We start from the raw sequence: 17,161 nt of genomic DNA on the forward strand, positions 1-17,161 counted from the left end.
ACTCTCTGCACAAAGGATTTTCTGGTTTGCTCAGCACCGACAATCCTCTAACTACCTTGATCTTACTGGCCTTCACAATATTGTCAAAGTTTACATGGTAGAGTCACCTATGCCATATCTGGCTCTCTTCAAACTTAGCCATCAGACATGTACTGACATTAGCATTTAGCTGAAATAGGTTACCTTTGGTCTGCATACTGGTAGCCATCAGTTCACCACTCTTTCCTTTGATTTTGCACACTCCATTTTTGAATTCCAGAGTGAGTCCACTATCTTTCAGTTGAGAAACACTCAAAAGGTTGTGCCTTAGACCTTCTACCCAATACACATTGTCGGCACTGCTTCTTCCATTTAGAGAGATGGACCCTCTACCTTTTACCATACATGGTGCATCATTACCAAAACAAACCACACCACCATCATACTCTTTCAGAGAAAGAAACCTACTTCGGTCACCAGTCATATGGTGAGAACAACCACTGTCAATAATCCACTCATTGTAATTATCAAAGCGGGAGACAAGAGCTTTCTTGTCTGACACATCTTCCTTGACTGCTACAAACATAATATCCTCATTTTCTTCATCTTCTGATTCCTCATCAGTGACACCTTCATCAACTGCTACAAAACAGTTTCTCCAGTTTCCTCCTTTGAACTTCTTGAACTTTTCTGGTTTGTCCTTGCTATCACCATTTGGATAGTTTACAGCAATGTGTCCTATTTGGTTACAAGAAAAGCATTTCAAAGGGAGCTTACCTCTGTATTTACCGGTTCCCTTAGGACGTCTCTTGGCAAGAAGAGCTTCAAATTCCATCAGGATCTCCTCATCATCCATTTCTCTACTCTATCTTGGTTCACCACTGGTACTAGCTTCTTTGCCTTTTCTAGATGGAGTAGTAGATACTCTAAAGGCTGATTCAGTCTTCTGAACACTACCATCAAAATTATTTAGCTCATAGGTTGTCAACTTTGCAATGATGGAGTCTAGGGATACCTTAGTTTTGTCTATTGACCTCAACTCCTGAATAGCAGCAACCCTTATTGCATAGACCGGTAATAAGGATCTCAACACTTTGCTAACAACAATGGAATCTTCCATTTTACCACCTGGACTCTTTCTTCAACAACAGTTTTGATTCTTATTCCATATTGTTGAATGGTCTCTCCTTCAACCATCTGCATGTCTTCAAACTTTCCTCTAAGGATTTCTTCTTTAGCTTGTTTCACATGCTCATCACCAGCATAGATGTTCTCAAGAGTATCCCGTACTTCTTTGGGATTTTCTTTATCCTGGACATCAATAAAATCAATGTTAGATAAACTACTAATTAGGGCTTCCATGACATGCCCATTCTCCTAAATCTCTCTTTTGGTCATCGGTAAGAGTACCGGTAGGGATAACATAAGCATTCTCAACATAGCTCCAATGTTGAGCACCCATGCTTTTGATGTATATCTTCATTTTGTCCTTCCATATTTTAAAATTATCTCTGTTGAGCTTTGGACCTTCCCTCTTCATCATTACAATAGGATCTTCCCCTCAAGCGGTTAAGCTTACAACACAGAAGACCTGGAGGACTCTCTGATGCCAATTGATAACTCAATGATGAACAATGAGTACCAAACCGGTACTGAGAGGGAGGGGGTGAATCAGTACAGGCACAAAAAATTCTCCCGAACCGGTTTGACTGCAAACAGTGAACTTGACTGGCAATCACTAACACCGGTCAGAACCAAATTACTACCGGTTAAGCACAATGAGGCTGTGAAAGATATAAACCAGAAACACTTATCTTTCCACACAACCTACACCCTCATTTCCACATTATCCTTGTGCATAAACAAGTAATCTATCATTAAAAATGTAATAAATTGCTAGGTCAACATGATTCACCGCTTGAAAGAAAACAACAAAACATCACATGAAAAGGACATCACATATGAGACACATATTTTTCACGTGGAAACCCGACTGGGAAAAACCATGGTGGGGATGAATACCCACAAGCTATTTTTGAACTCTTTAGAAGTCTGCTCTGTTAGGATCCTAGTTTGGTTAAAGACTGTTACAACAGGTTCTGTTAGGAACCGATCCTATTAGGGATCACCCGATTAATGGATGGCTAGAATACCCGGTTAAGAGTTAAACCCTGTTAGGGGTTACCTTGTTAGAGGATTTTAAGAACTCAATGGCTTTGAGTCACCTTGTTAAAGGATTTGCAGCAAGCTGCTTAAAGCTACCCTGTTAAGGGATTTTTCAATTGTTGAAGTGATTAGAGATCAACAAGTATTACAATGATCTGGTAATAGCACTCAATGCCAATGTAGACCCAATTTTGTTCCTTCCTTTTGCACACACACTTTGCAGGTATCAATTCTCTTATTTGGTTTGGCAAGAATCACGTATCTCTGCACTTAAATACACACCCAACATTTTCCAACAACCTCAACATCAAACACAACATCGATCTTATAGGAAACATATAGGTCGGTAGCATAAGCCCTAAACCCTAAACATTTAGGTTGAGCAATTCAGTCGGTTCAATCCTGGCCATTGAACACTTTGCATTCGAATACAATGGTCTTGAACAGATCTCAAGATATTCTCCATCGTTCGTTCTTTACCGCTTCTTGAAGGCGATAACCCATAACACGTTCCTCACTTTTGCAGGGACTTTGCACATTCCCAAGGTAGATAGGATCAATCCCCTTCGTGCAAGATCCTTCTTGCGCACAAGACTGACGTGGCAACATGATTTGATCTCCATTACAATGCTAACTCATCACACAATGCCATCGGTTGAATCACACAGGCTCAAAACACTTCAACCGGAAACCCTGAGGTTGGAACTACCAATCGGTAGTCATACCATATTAAACCTTGATAGAGAACATTCCATATACCGGTTCACTTGGACAAATGTACCGCTTCACCTTTTGCACATATATCGGTTCACAACCTTATACTGGTTCACTTTGCCAGTTGCTTAACTTCAATAAACCGGTTCACTCTTCAACATATTATCGGTTCACTCTTCAACATATTACTGGTTCTTTCTTCAGCATATTGACATTAATGACAACACAATATCATCATGTCAACATACTCTGCACATATGCCAACAAATATGAGCCTACTTATATAGAAAAGGCTATATGGATATGTAAGCACATAAATATGAAATGTGGCTCAATAAGAAACAAGGGTAGGTAGGAAATAGATGTGGGTAGGTAGGAGAAACAATATAATATTTCACATGAGGTAGATCAGCCACTGAATGTGGAATGTAACAACAAGATATGTCCACAAAAGGTGCAAATTCTCCTACACACACTATCCCAATGTGGTACAAACACCCAAGTGTCTCATACCCAAACTACTATGAAATTCATTTCCTAAGTAAACTTAAGTAAGGTGTAATAATATCCATTATGAATATTTATTTACACCAACACCCCCCCTTAAGTGCAACTTAGGGGAATGCAATTAAGTCTACAATGCAACTAAGCAATTCAAGATGGGTCCCCGCTATGAGGCCATGTTAGGTACCCATGTACAAATGCAAATGCATGCAAACCAATGCATTGAAATCTCTCACAAAGTAGGGAAAGAGAGAAAAACCCAATGGGAAAAAACTCTCCCTCAAAAGAGAGATGAAAACTAGATACAAAGAACTCTCATAGAAGTATGTGAGGAACAAAACCCCATGTGAGGAAAAAGTCCCCCCCATATGTGAGAAGAAGAGAGACTAGGAAGCCCCCCCTCAATGTGGAATCTGCACCAATGATAGAAGCTTGATGATGAATGAAGAAACTGCTCCATGAACGTCGAACCATGTTCCTCCCCTTAGGAAGAAACAAAACCAAAGGTTTATCCATAAAGTCTCCCCAATCATGAAGAGAAGATGTAGGAAAAATACTCATGATGAATGTGTTATCACTGATTAAAATTGGGTTTTTATTTTCCCATGATTGGCTATGGTATGTTCAATTTTTTCGAATAGGGTGTATTTCCAAATGCTTCAGCTTTGTTCTAGACTTTAAGGGTTTAAGGGTTTTTGATTTTAGATCCTATCGTATTTGTTTTAAACCCTCTAGTTTCTAATCTGTCGTTACTTTATTCACTTAAGTAATGGGTCATGGGGTCGTAGGAAGTGTTCCCCCTTGTTGTTTGCCTAGGCGGTTATGTTAATTAATCAAAAAATTTATGCCTTGTATATTTTTCTTCTAAAGTTGTCAGGCCCAGTAACTAGTGCGCATCTCATAGATGGATCGACGGCTCGCGCTATTTTGCTAGGCAAAGTTGCGCATAGTTTAAAACCAGCGAAGTTGTGAAAACCACATGGCATGCCACATAGATGGTCCAGCTGGTTGTTGACAATGAGTAAAATGGCGGCACATGGCACGGGTCACAACAGTCAGAGGGTCAGGATTAAAAGTTGAAAGGCGGGCCCCGAACGTGAGTCAGGTCACAGATGGAGATGACCTGGCAGGTACAGCTGTTAACAATTTATTGAAGCTCTATGTTTTCCTATTGACAAATGACATGGTGACAAATCAGCGCTGAAAGTGACAGGGCACCAGGTGTTTACGATGAGTCAGCGGACCCACCCCTCCTGAGAGGCCTTTCAGAGGATTAAATGTCGATCAACTTCAGAGATGATCCGACGGCCCGTGCTATTTCGCAAGGGTAAAGTGCTCACTCTTTATGCCCGCGAAATAGCGAGAATGAATGAGAACCGTCCACGTGTCATGATGATGACCTGGAGGATAGAGCTGTTGAGACGAAAGTGGGGCCCCGTGGTTTTCTTTTGGCAAATGACAGAGCGACAAATCAGCGCTGAAAGTGACAGGGCGCCAGGTGTTCATGACGAGTCAGCGGGCCCACCCCTCCTGAGAGCCTTTTCAGAGGATTAAATGCCGATCAACTTCAGAGATGATCTGACGGCCCGCGCTATTTCGCAAGGGTAAAGTGCTCACTCTTTATGCCCGCGAAATAGCGAGAATGAACGAGAACCATCCACGTGTCATGATGATGACCTGGAGGATAGAGCTGTTGAGACGAAATTGGGGCCCCGTGGTTTTTTTTTTTTGGCAAATGAAAGAGCGACAAATCAGCGTCGAAAGTGACAGGGCAGCAGGTGTTCACGACGAGTCAGCGGGCCCACCCCTCCTGAGAGCCTTTTCAGAGGATTAAATGCCGATCAACTTCAGAGATGATCCGATGGCCTACACTATTTCGCAAGGGTAAAGTGCTCACTCTTTATGCTTGCGAAATAGTGAGAATGAACGAGAACCGTCCACGTGTCATGATGACATGTGGTCTAAGAAGAAAAAGAGGCCCTCCAAATTAAGTTGGAAATAGTTTTAAAGGCCTATAACAGTGCCAAGGAGGAGGTAAGAGGTAAAGATAGCATCATTACTAAATTGCAGAGCCAGTTGATGGGACAATACCAACAAGGTGAGTCTTCAACACTGATGATTTCCTCTTCTCCTGCAAGACCTCCACCTACTAGTCCTATCATTGAACTTCCACCATCTCCAGCACCCTCCAGTTCTAAAATGATTGAGATTACTCCCTAGGAACTAGAAAACCTGAAACAGGCTCAGGCCTTATATGCAGGGAAATATGAGGAGAAAGTAAGGACCACAATCTCCAGTTTTGCAGATACAATAAATGCCTCATTGCTTTACAACAATGTGGGAAAAATTATGGAGATATGGAATGAGCTGAGGAGAGATAAGGCCATTTTGACACCCATTTTTCACAGATGGAGGCCTAGGGAGCAAGATCTAGAGTTCATGTGTGTATCCTGTGATGAAGCAAGAGCCAATCCCATCATCAAATCCACTTCTGATGTTGCAAAAGTCTTAATGCAATTGGCGGTAGAAGTGGACAATGTGGATAGGAAGGTTAATTTGTGTAAGAAGGAATACACTGATCAAGTTTTTGAGTTGCTCCTAGGAATGTTTGCTAATCAGGATTAGTTAAAAGACAAGCAGATATGGCTTAAGGAGATAGAGGCTAAATTGTTAGTAAGAGTTAAAGGAATCATTGATCTTGATGATACTTCTTTCTTTGTTGTGACAATACAAGAGATAGAAAAAATTAAGTTACATTATGGTTTCCTTAATTCAGATGTCAACAAACTGAGAAATTCTTGGAAAAGGTTGACTAAAATTAAAGATGATGTGATTAATTTTTCATGGCTGACAGAAGAGATATATAGTGAGTGGGCAACTAAATATGCTACCCAGGATCCAGAACAGTTGGAGAGTGCCCCTGAAAAGACAGAAGAGGTTGCAACAGAACAACAGGTTGAAGTAACAGCAGAGGCTGAAAAGAGCTTGTAACTGCTTTTGCGAAAAGCTTGTAACCTCTTTATTTTGAGAGAAATGATTGTAACAAACTCTCCTCGAAAGGTCCGAAGCTTTGTGCATCCATGTTGTTATAAATGGATACCAGGACTAGAGGAAAAAGGATCACAAAATTTTGTAAGAAAACGCTGCAGAAATTTATCTGAGCTTTTTTAAGTCTAATGGAGAATCAGAATTTATTGTAATATTTCTTGAACTGAATATCAATATACAGGCCACCGGTTTTGAGTAAAGCTTTGTGTTGTCTTCAAGTTCGTTCACAAATTTATTTACTGTTTTCATTTTGAATAATCCAGGGTTGTTCTGTTTGAATGTAATTGCAAAGCAATTTTAGTATAAGTGTTTGTTAGCTTTTCTCTTTAGGAGAGAAATTAAATACGCGGGATCACTCATACCAGTAAATTCTTTGGGAGGAATTTTGAATTTTGAGGACCATAGCTTAGTTTGGAATGCTTGAATTCTTGTATGTGTCAGGCATATATAAGAATTAATGGAAACGAAGCCGACAGGAAGCATAAAGATGTATTGTTTGAGGAGTTTTATTTAAGTTTAGATGACTCTGTGACCTTGGATAAGGCACTGGTATTAATTGAAGTTGTTTATTGTATGCTTTGTTGATCGAAATGCTGAATTTAAGTATAATTTCCATCCTTTGTTTTCAGTTGATTTCAAGGTGAATAAATCCATTGGTTTTCTGGACTGGTTTGCTGTGGGTTTTTTGTTTGAAAGTGTGAATTTAATTCACAAAGGTATACCCACCTGGGCTCCGAGGAAGCCCGAAGTGTAGAAGGTCTATCCAAACCTTGTCATATGTTGTCTTGAGAATTTATTTATCTTCGATGTCTCTTCTGCACCAAGCTTGAATCATATTATTCTAAGGATATTTAAAGGGAATTAGATTTTGAAGACAACAAAAGTGGCGACTCTGCTGGGGGGAGTTATAACAAAGATATAAACATATATCTGTGTTGAGGCTTGTAAAGAAAATTATTGTGTCTTTGTTGGTAAGATTGCTTGTTTTCATTATTCCCATAGTTTTGTTGGTGGTGACTCTGTTATTATAGAACCAGTCCTTGTGAGATATGAATTTTCTAAAAGGAAGACAAGCGAGATGCAAGAAAACAAGAACACAAGATCATTCATGAAGAAACATCCTCGTGAAACTTTGCAAGAAGGTCTGCTAGAACAGTCACGAAGAGGCCAGAAGAGATCTGTGTTGCATGAGCCATCAAATGCTGCGTGGGTGCAGAAAAATAATAATATTGGTAAGATGCCTGATCGACCTGTATATGCAAAGTCTAATTCATCTTCTAGAGATTCAGAGCATGATATTTTAGGTTTCCATTCAGGATTATTTGGAAATATTGATGATGCACCTATTTTAAATCAAGATCTATCGCATTTTAGTGTTTCTGCAAAAGATAGAACCAGTTCAAATGCAATTAGGCACTCTGTTCCTAGAACAATAGATGGGAACATTAGTCTAATTGACATAGATCAAATTAATGCATTAGACTCTGAGGAAAATTTCCCTAATGAGGATAAGATGTCTCAAGAGATTGAAGATTTAAATAAAAGGGTCCATCATTTAATCTCCTTAAGAGCCCAAAAGGAGGAAAATAAGGAGAAGGAAGTTAAAGCCAAATTAATGGAAAGAGATAGGCTTCTTAGACAGATAGCTGATCTTGAAATGCTTGCTAAGGAAAAAGAAAAAAGCGATGAGGAAGGCCCTGTGATTAGGGAAATCCTAATCCCTAAAACTAGACAAGCTTGTAAGTCAGTAGCCCAGCCAATTAGGGAAGTATTTAATGACTCCTAGCTTCCTAAAGCTAATTTAGACAAAGGAAAACAAAAATGGGTAGATGATGGAGTAGAATCTAAAACTGCAGAAGGGATTTCTCATAGGATTCTAGCACATGAGAGAGAGATGGAAAGGATGAGGAAGGAAAAGGAAGATCTCCAAATGGAACTAGAAAAGGCTGAGTTAGAAGCAGCAAATCAGGAAGTAAAAAGAAAGATTAATTACTTGAAGGCTCCCCCTATTACGTTCCCATTGGAAGATCTTAGCAAGCCTAATCCCCAACATATTTCTTTTCCTTAGGTCAATACTCAACCTGCAGTTCATGCTAACACTGCCTCAGTAAGACAAATACCTGTGAATAAGCAATACATCCAAGCACCTCAATCTCCAATCCCAAAAGCTAAAATGACCATGGGAAATAATAGTGCTATTACCCCTTTTCAAAGAAGGCCAATCAATCTAGAACAATATAGGCAATTGTTTTTTGATGGGATCCCAGGATATCCAAATCATGTTCCTACTGAGCTAAGAGACAGACTCCATAAGTTTGCTGGGAACAATGCAATTAGTGCTGAGGAACATCTGAAATCTTTTGCGGATTTAATAAATGATTATGAGATAGAAGATGAAGATGTTATTATGAAGCTGTTTGTTCAATCCCTGGTTGATGATGCAAGAGATTGGTACAGAGGTCTTCCAGTAAATAGCATAGGTTCATGGGATGATTTTAAAAATTGCTTTCAAGAATAGTATGGTGACAAGACTAATGTGAGTTTCATGCTGAATGAGTTCAATAATATTAGAAAATCTGAAAATGAAATAGTCACTGATTTCAATGCCAGATTCCAGAAAGCTATGCACAGATTGTATCAAGTGATGAGGCTAGGTGATAACATGTGTCTTAATACATATTACAATGCATTTGATTCCAAAATGGCCTATATCTTGAGAGATAAAAATCCTCATAACCTGAGGGATGCTTTTAGAATTGCCATAAATGTAGAAAGTAACAGAAAAGCATCTGGAAAATTAGGAAGAAGGACAGATGGTAGATTATGGCATGAAACCAAACAACAACCTAACAAAGTTGCTAAAGAGGATGATAAAATGGAGAAACTGGTTACTGCTATGAAAGATTTGACTGCCAAGGTTAACAAAAATGATAAGCCCCATTATAACTGGCAAGATAGACCTCCTAGATGACATGATATGCCATATAATATAAATTGGAAGGATGGTAAACCCCAAATTGAGAAGCCCAAAACTACCCAAAGTCAAGACACACCTGATCCTTTGAAAGGGAAAACTGTTCACAATATAGAAAATACTCCTTGGTGTATTGCTTGCGATGGACCACATTCTCCTCATCAGTGTGCAGTGGCCCAAGCTCTGGAAGAATCTATGAGACCAGAAGCAGAGCCTGACATTAATATGTTTGAAACCATCATAGAAAGTGATGAGGAATCTGTGCAAAGTGAATACAGTGATGTGCTGGGTAGTGAAAGGCTAGTGTAGGGACAGTTAGCCTTAGGTTGGCATCCTACAATGAATGTGGTAACAATTGAAGATGAAGAAGTTCATCTTAGGAGGCCTAGTGAGGAAGAAGTTAGAAATCTCACTAAGGCTGCAATTGCCAAAGCGAAACACAACTTAATTTGAGAAGCACCAAGAGAGATACTGATCAGGGTGATCTAGGGTCTATGTTTGTAAAAGAAGTCACAAAAAGGGGGGCATCAAGCAGTGCTACTACTATTCCCAAGGTCAGTCAAGGAAAAGAGGAACTAGTTAAAGATTTACCTAAAGGCATAGATGACAAAAATGTTGGTGATGTACAAAGAGCAGAGACAGTGAAAAAGGCAAGCCAATTCAAAACAGAAAAGGTTAAGGTTAATACTGAAAAATGTAATAATTCTACATTTGATATGGCCCAAGCTTTAACTCAAATGAAAGTCACTGTTCCATTAATAGAATTGCTAAAGATTAAAGAACATAAGGATGCAACTTTGTCTTTATTCTCTGGTATATCTGATTGCGACACAGTATTACCCACTGGTTTAACTAAAGTTGGAAAGGATCAAGAGTTCCAAACCCCAGAGGTCTATGTCGGAACCACTATCACTCAGGAGCCTTCTCAGGTAGATCCCTTCTATGTTACTTTGTTAGTCAATAATCGGTTGATTAAAAACTGCATGATAGACTCAGGAGCTGCTGCTAATGTAATGCCCTATGGCGTTATGAAAGAATTAGGGTTATCAGTAACCACTGTGTATGGGAAATGCTATGCCATGAATAACAGAGAAGTGCCTGTGATAGGTACAATGAGAGATGTAGAAGTAAAAATAGCAGCATTTCTTGAAGCCACTTACAAAATGGATGTTATTGTTACTAATACTAAACCCCACTATGGTATGTTACTTTCCATGCAGTGGGCAGCAGTAGTAGGGGGGAATGTTCAACTGGACTTGTCTTATGCTAATATTCCTATTGGTGGTAATCAGGTCAAACTATACAGAGAGCCACGAGCTCCAAAGGTAATTGAAAATGTGGACCCTAGTATGCTTAATTGTATGATTGATGTAGATTTGGATAACTTCAGACTTCAACCAATTTCACCTCAATTGAAGAATACTGATCCAATTGTAGTCGAGCTACAAGCACAATAGTATGGGTTATGGTAGATGTATTTTGATGGAGCTTGCTCCAAAGAAGGATCTGGAGCAGGGGTTCTTTTTGTGTCCCCATCAGGTATAACTTTTAAATACTCATTCTTATTGGCATTCCAGTGCACAAATAATACTGCAGAGTATGAAGCCCTGTTACTAGGACTTGAGGTTGCAAAAAGGCATGGAATTCAACTGTTGAAAGTAATGGGGGATTCAGAATTGGTTGTCTCTCAGGTGAGATCCAAATATGCATCCAAGAATGATAGATTGAATTAGTACAAGCATGCTGTTTGGGATGTTATTGAGCATTTTGATGCATTTTCTATTAATTGGATAGAGCAAGCAAAAAATATTATGGCAGATTTCCTAGCTAATGTTGCTTTGAAAAATGATGATGTAAAGCTAACCGGTATTTCCACTGTGGAAATAAAATCTAGGCCTGCTATCCCTGATAATGTGTACAATTGGCAAGTTTTTGCTGATGATGAAGACATTCTTAGGTTTATCCAATGTGTTGATGATTATGATGGACAAAAGATTGATTGTAATGCATTGGTAGAATTGGTAGATAATAGAGAGACGGTGTTTGGAAATGATGTTGTCCAGTTGGAAACCAATGAGATACCTAAAGGGTTGGTGGAGCTGGAGAGCATGTTTAGTTATAATGATAGTCATTTACACTAGCAATCTACCACCAAGTTAGAAGAGTTAGAGGAGGTAAACCTGGGGACATAATCATCCCCTAAGTTGGTATATATTGGAAAGAAATTACCCCCTCATGTTAAGACTAACCTTATCAATTTATTGAAAAGGTATAAGCATGTCTTTGCTTGGTCTTATGAAGACCTAAAGGCGTATAGAAAAGATCTTTTTCAGCATGAAGTTCCTTTACTTCCAGATGCTAAGCCTTTTAGACAGAAACAAAGACCTATCAACCCCTTATTAGAAACTAAAATGCAACAAGAGTTGACCAAATTGAGAGAAGGGGGGATTATCAAACCAATAAGGCATTCTTCATGGGTCTCTAATCTGGTCCGAGTAAGGAAGAGGAATGGAGACATCAGATTGTGTGTAGATTTTAGGAATCTGATTGTTGCTTCCCTAAAAGATAATTACTCATCCCCAAATATGGAAGCAATGCTACAAAGAGTGACAGGTTGTGATTTTTTATCCATGATGGATGGTTTCTCTGGATACAATCAAGTGTTGGTGAAGGAGTCTGAACAATTCAAAACAACTTTCACTACTCCATGGGGAACCTATGTATATGTGAGGATGCCATTCGGTTTAAAAAATGCAGGAGCTACATTTCAGAGAGCTATGGATGTGGCTTTTAAAGAATTCATAAATATCATCATGGTAGTTTATCAAGATGATCTAACTTGTTTCTCAAAGAAAGCTGATGATCATTGTGGACATCTAGAGAAGGTGTTCGATAAAGCCCTAGAATTTGGTGTTTCACCGAATCCCAAGAAATGTCATTTTGGGGTCACTAAAGGAAAGTTATTGGGACACGTAGTTTCCAAGGAAGGGGTAAGAATAGACCTTCAGAGAATTGAAGCAATCAATAGGGTGTCTGAACCTAAAAATGTGAAAGGTATCCAATCCTTTTTAGGTAAAGTAAATTTTGTCAGGAGATTTATTGCAAACTTCACAGAGATAGTGAAGCCTATTGTCAAATTGCTTAAGAAGGACACAAAGTTTCATTGGGATCAAGAAGCTTCGAAAGCTTTTGATGAGATTAAGAAGGCAATCCAGGAGGCACCAGTGTTGAAATCCCCTGATTATAGTAAGCGTTTTTCTCTGTTTTCTTTTGCTTCATATCACACGGTGGCTGCAGTACTATTACAAAAGGACAATGAAGGATAGGAACATCCCATAGCCTTCTACAATAAATCTTTGCAAGCGGCAGAACTAAAATATGAAACCATGGAGAAACAAGCTTATGCCCTAGTTAAAGCTGTTAAGGCTTTTAGGCCATATATGGTGAATGCAAACATCATTGCCTTTGTTCCACATGTTGCAGTTAAAGATATTTTGTCTCAGTCTGAGGTTACTGGGAAGAGATGTAGATGGATCAATAGAATTCAGTAGTTCAACTTGGAGATAAAGATCACCAAATTGGTGATTAGGTTTGGCTAAGCTCATGACTGAGTCAAATCTCATGAATGTAGAAGTACACAATGTTGAGGTTAGAGATGCTTTGGTCACTAGTATTGAGAGGCAACCCTGGTACACAGAGATAATCCAAGTGTTGAGAGGTGATATACTCCCAGAAGAAATGACATACAATCAGAGAAGAACTCTGAAACTCAAGTCCCAAAAATATGTGCTCATTCAGGGTGATCTTTTCTGGAGAAAAAGAGATGGAGAGTTACTAATGTGTTTGGATGAATTTCAAGCTAAACAGGTGTTGACTGAAATGCATGATGGAGTATGTGGAGGTCATTATTCTGCTAAGACTACTGCTGGCAAGATAATACGGGCCGGGTACTATTGGCCCACCTTATTTAAAGATACCCATGCATATTTTCAGAGATGTGATCCATGTCAAAGATTCTCCTCCAAGCTCAAGTATGAAGGAGCCTTACCCCTAAATCCAGTCTCTGTAGAAGCTCCTTTTGTCCAGTGGGGCATTGATTTTATTGGAGAAATTGTTGAGAAGTCAGGGAGAGGTCATGGATGGATCATAGTGGCCACTGATTATTTCACCAAATGGATAGAAGCCATTCCTACAAGAAGAGCTACTAGTAAAATTGCCATTGATTTCCTGATGGATAGTATTGTGACTAGATTTGGAACACCTGCAAAATTGGTAATGGATAATGCTATGTGTTTCAGATCAGAAGAATTTGTAGGCTTTTGCACTAGTCATGGTATACTCATGTCATACTCATCACCTTATCACCCTCAGGGGAATGGACAAGCAGAATCTAGCAATAAAAGCCTATTGAATATCATCAAGAAAATCCTAGAGGAAAATAAAAGATCTTGGGATCAAAAGTTGAAGTTAGCTCCGTGGGCGGATAGAATAACAGTTAAAAAATCCATTGGAATGTCACCTTTTGAGTTGGTTTATGGTACCCAAGCCAGACTGCCGGTAAATAACCTACTTCTAGTGTATAAGTTTTTGCAGAATGAGGACATGGAGGTATCTGAACCAATGGAATACCGAATGATCCAAATTGTAGAAATGGAGGACCTTAGGACTTCTGCCCATAAGAAAAATCAGAAGATCCAGTTGCAGTCAAAGTATCTTTTTGATAAAAGGACATCACTAAGGAAGTTTCAAATTGATGACATGGTTCTTCAGTGGAATGCAAAAGGACAGGATAAAGGAAAGCATAAAAAATTTGAATCACTATGGATTGGCCCTTTTGTGGTTTGTGACTTAAATGGTAAGGATTCATATTTCTTGAAAAATATGGATGATGAAATGCAGGAATTTCCAGTGCATGGACAATTCCTGAAGCTTTATTTCTCTTAAATGTCCATGCACGGTAGGTCCTTTGTTTGTACATATTTTGTTTTCTTTCCTGCTTTTCTGGTTTTGGTCTGTGTTTCGGTCTATTTCTCCAAAGTTTCTGAGTTTTCTTGTGTTGATCTCGCAATCAACCATCCCCAGTCAGAGCCGCTGTTATCACTAATTAAAATTGGGTTTTTCTTTTCCCATGATTGGCTATGGTATGTTCAATTTTTTTGAATAGGGTGTATTTCTAAATGCTTCGGCTTTGTTCTAGACTTTAAGGGTTTAAGGGTTTTTGATTTTAGATCCTATCGTATTTGTTTTAAACCCTCTGGTTTCTAATCTGTCGTTACTTTATTCACTTAAGTAATGGGTCATGGGGTCGTAGGAAGTGTTCCCCCTTGTTGTTTGCCTAGGCAGTTATGTTAATTAATCGAAAAATTTATGCCTTGTATATTTTTCTTCTAAAGTTGTCAGGCCCAGTAACTAGTGCGCATCTCACGGATGGATCGATAGCTCGCACTATTTTGCTAGGCGAAGTTGCGTGTAGTTTAAAACCAGTGAAGTTGCGAAAACCACATGGCATGCCACATAGATGGTCCAGCTGGTTGTTGACAATGAGTAAAATGGCGGCACATGGCACGAGTCACAACAGTCAGAGGGTCAGGATTAAAAGCTGAAAGGCGGGCCCTGGAGGTGAGTCAGGTCGCAGATGGAGATGACCTGGCAGGTACAGCTGTTAACAATTTATTGAAGCCCTGTGTTTTCCTATTGACAAATGACATGGTGACAAATTAGTGCCAAAAGTGATAGGGCACCAAGTGTTCATGACGAGTCAGTGGGCCCACCCCTCCTGAGAGCCTTTTCAGAGGATTAAATGCCGATCAACTTCAGAGATGATCCGACGGCCCATGCTATTTCGCAAGGGTAAAGTGCTCACTCTTTATGCCCACGAAATAGCGAGAATGAACGAGAACCGTCCACGTGTCATGATGATGACCTTGAGGATAGAGTTGTTGAGACGAAAGTGGGGCCTCGTGGTTTTCTTTTGGCAAATGACAGAGCGACAAATCAGTGCCGAAAGTGATAGGGCACCAGGTGTTCACGATGAGTTAGCGGGCCCACCCCTCCTCAGAGCCTTTTCAGAGGATTAAATGCCGATCAACTTCAGAGATGATCCGATGGCCCACGCTATTTTGCAAGGGTAAAGTGCTCACTCTTTATGCCCGCAAAATAGCGAGAATGAACGAGAACCGTCCATGTGTCATGATGATGACCTGGAGGATAGAGCTGTTGAGACGAAAGTGGGGCCCCGTGGTTTTTTTTTTTTTGGCAAATGACAAAGCGACAAATCAGCGCTGAAAGTGATAGGGTGCCAGGTGTTCACGATGAGTTAGCGGGCTCACCCCTCCTGAGAGCCTTTTCAGAGGATTAAATGCCGATCAACTTCAGAGATGATCCGATGGCCTACACTATTTCGCAAGGGTAAAGTGCTCACTCTTTATGCTTGCGAAATAGTGAGAATGAACGAGAACCGTCCACGTGTCATGATGACATGTGGTCTAAGAAGAAAAAGAGGCCCTCCAAATTAAGTTGGAAATAGTTTTAAAGGCCTATAACAGTGCCAAGGAGGAGGTAAGAGGTAAAGATAGCATCATTACTAAATTGCAGAGCCAGTTGATGGGACAATACCAACAAGGTGAGTCTTCAACACTGATGATTTCCTCTTCTCCTGCAAGACCTCCACCTACTAGTCCTATCATTGAACTTCCACCATCTCCAGCACCCTCCAGTTCTAAAATGATTGAGATTACTCCCTAGGAACTAGAAAACCTGAAACAGGCTCAGGCCTTATATGCAGGGAAATATGAGGAGAAAGTAAGGACCACAATCTCCAGTTTTGCAGATACAATAAATGCCTCATTGCTTTACAACAATGTGGGAAAAATTATGGAGATATGGAATGAGCTGAGGAGAGATAAGGCCATTTTGACACCCATTTTTCACAGATGGAGGCCTAGGGAGCAAGATCTAGAGTTCATGTGTGTATCCTGTGATGAAGCAAGAGCCAATCCCATCATCAAATCCACTTCTGATGTTGCAAAAGTCTTAATGTAATTGGCGGCAGAAGTGGACAATGTGGATAGGAAGGTTAATTTGTGTAAGAAGAAATACATTGATCAAGTTTTTGAGTTGCTCCCAGGAATTTTTGCTAATCAGGATCAGTTAAAAGACAAGCAGATATGGCCTAAGGAGATAGAGGCTAAATTGTCAGTAAGAGTTAAAGGAATCATTGATCTTGATGATACTTCTTTCTTTGTTGTGACAATACAAGAGATAGAAAAAATTAAGTCACATTATGGTTTCCTTAATTCAGAAGTCAACAAACTGAGAAATTCTTGGAAAAGGTTGACTAAAATTAAAGATGATGTGATTAATTTTTCATGACCGACAGAAGAGATATATAGTGAGTGGGCAACTAAATATGCTACCCAGGATCCAGAACAGTTGGAGAGTGCCCCTGAAAAGACAGAAGAGGTTGCAACAGAACAACAGGTTGAAGTAACTGCAGAGGCTGAAAAGAGCTTGTAATTGCTTTTGCGAAAAGCTTGTAACCTCTTTATTTTGAGAGAAATGATTGTAACAAACTCTCCTCGAAAGGTCCGAAGCTTTGTGCATCCATGTTGTTATAAATGGATACCAGGACTAGAGGAAAAAGGATCACAAAATTTTGTAAGAAAACGCTGCAGAAATTTATCTGAGCTTTTCTAAGTCTAATGGAGAATCAGAATTTATTGTAATATTTCTTGAACTGAATATCAATATACAAGCCACCGGTTTTGAGTAAAGCTT

The sequence above is a fragment of the Cryptomeria japonica genome, chromosome 10, assembly GCF_030272615.1.
Source record: "Cryptomeria japonica chromosome 10, Sugi_1.0, whole genome shotgun sequence".
NCBI lineage: Eukaryota > Viridiplantae > Streptophyta > Pinopsida > Cupressales > Cupressaceae > Cryptomeria > Cryptomeria japonica.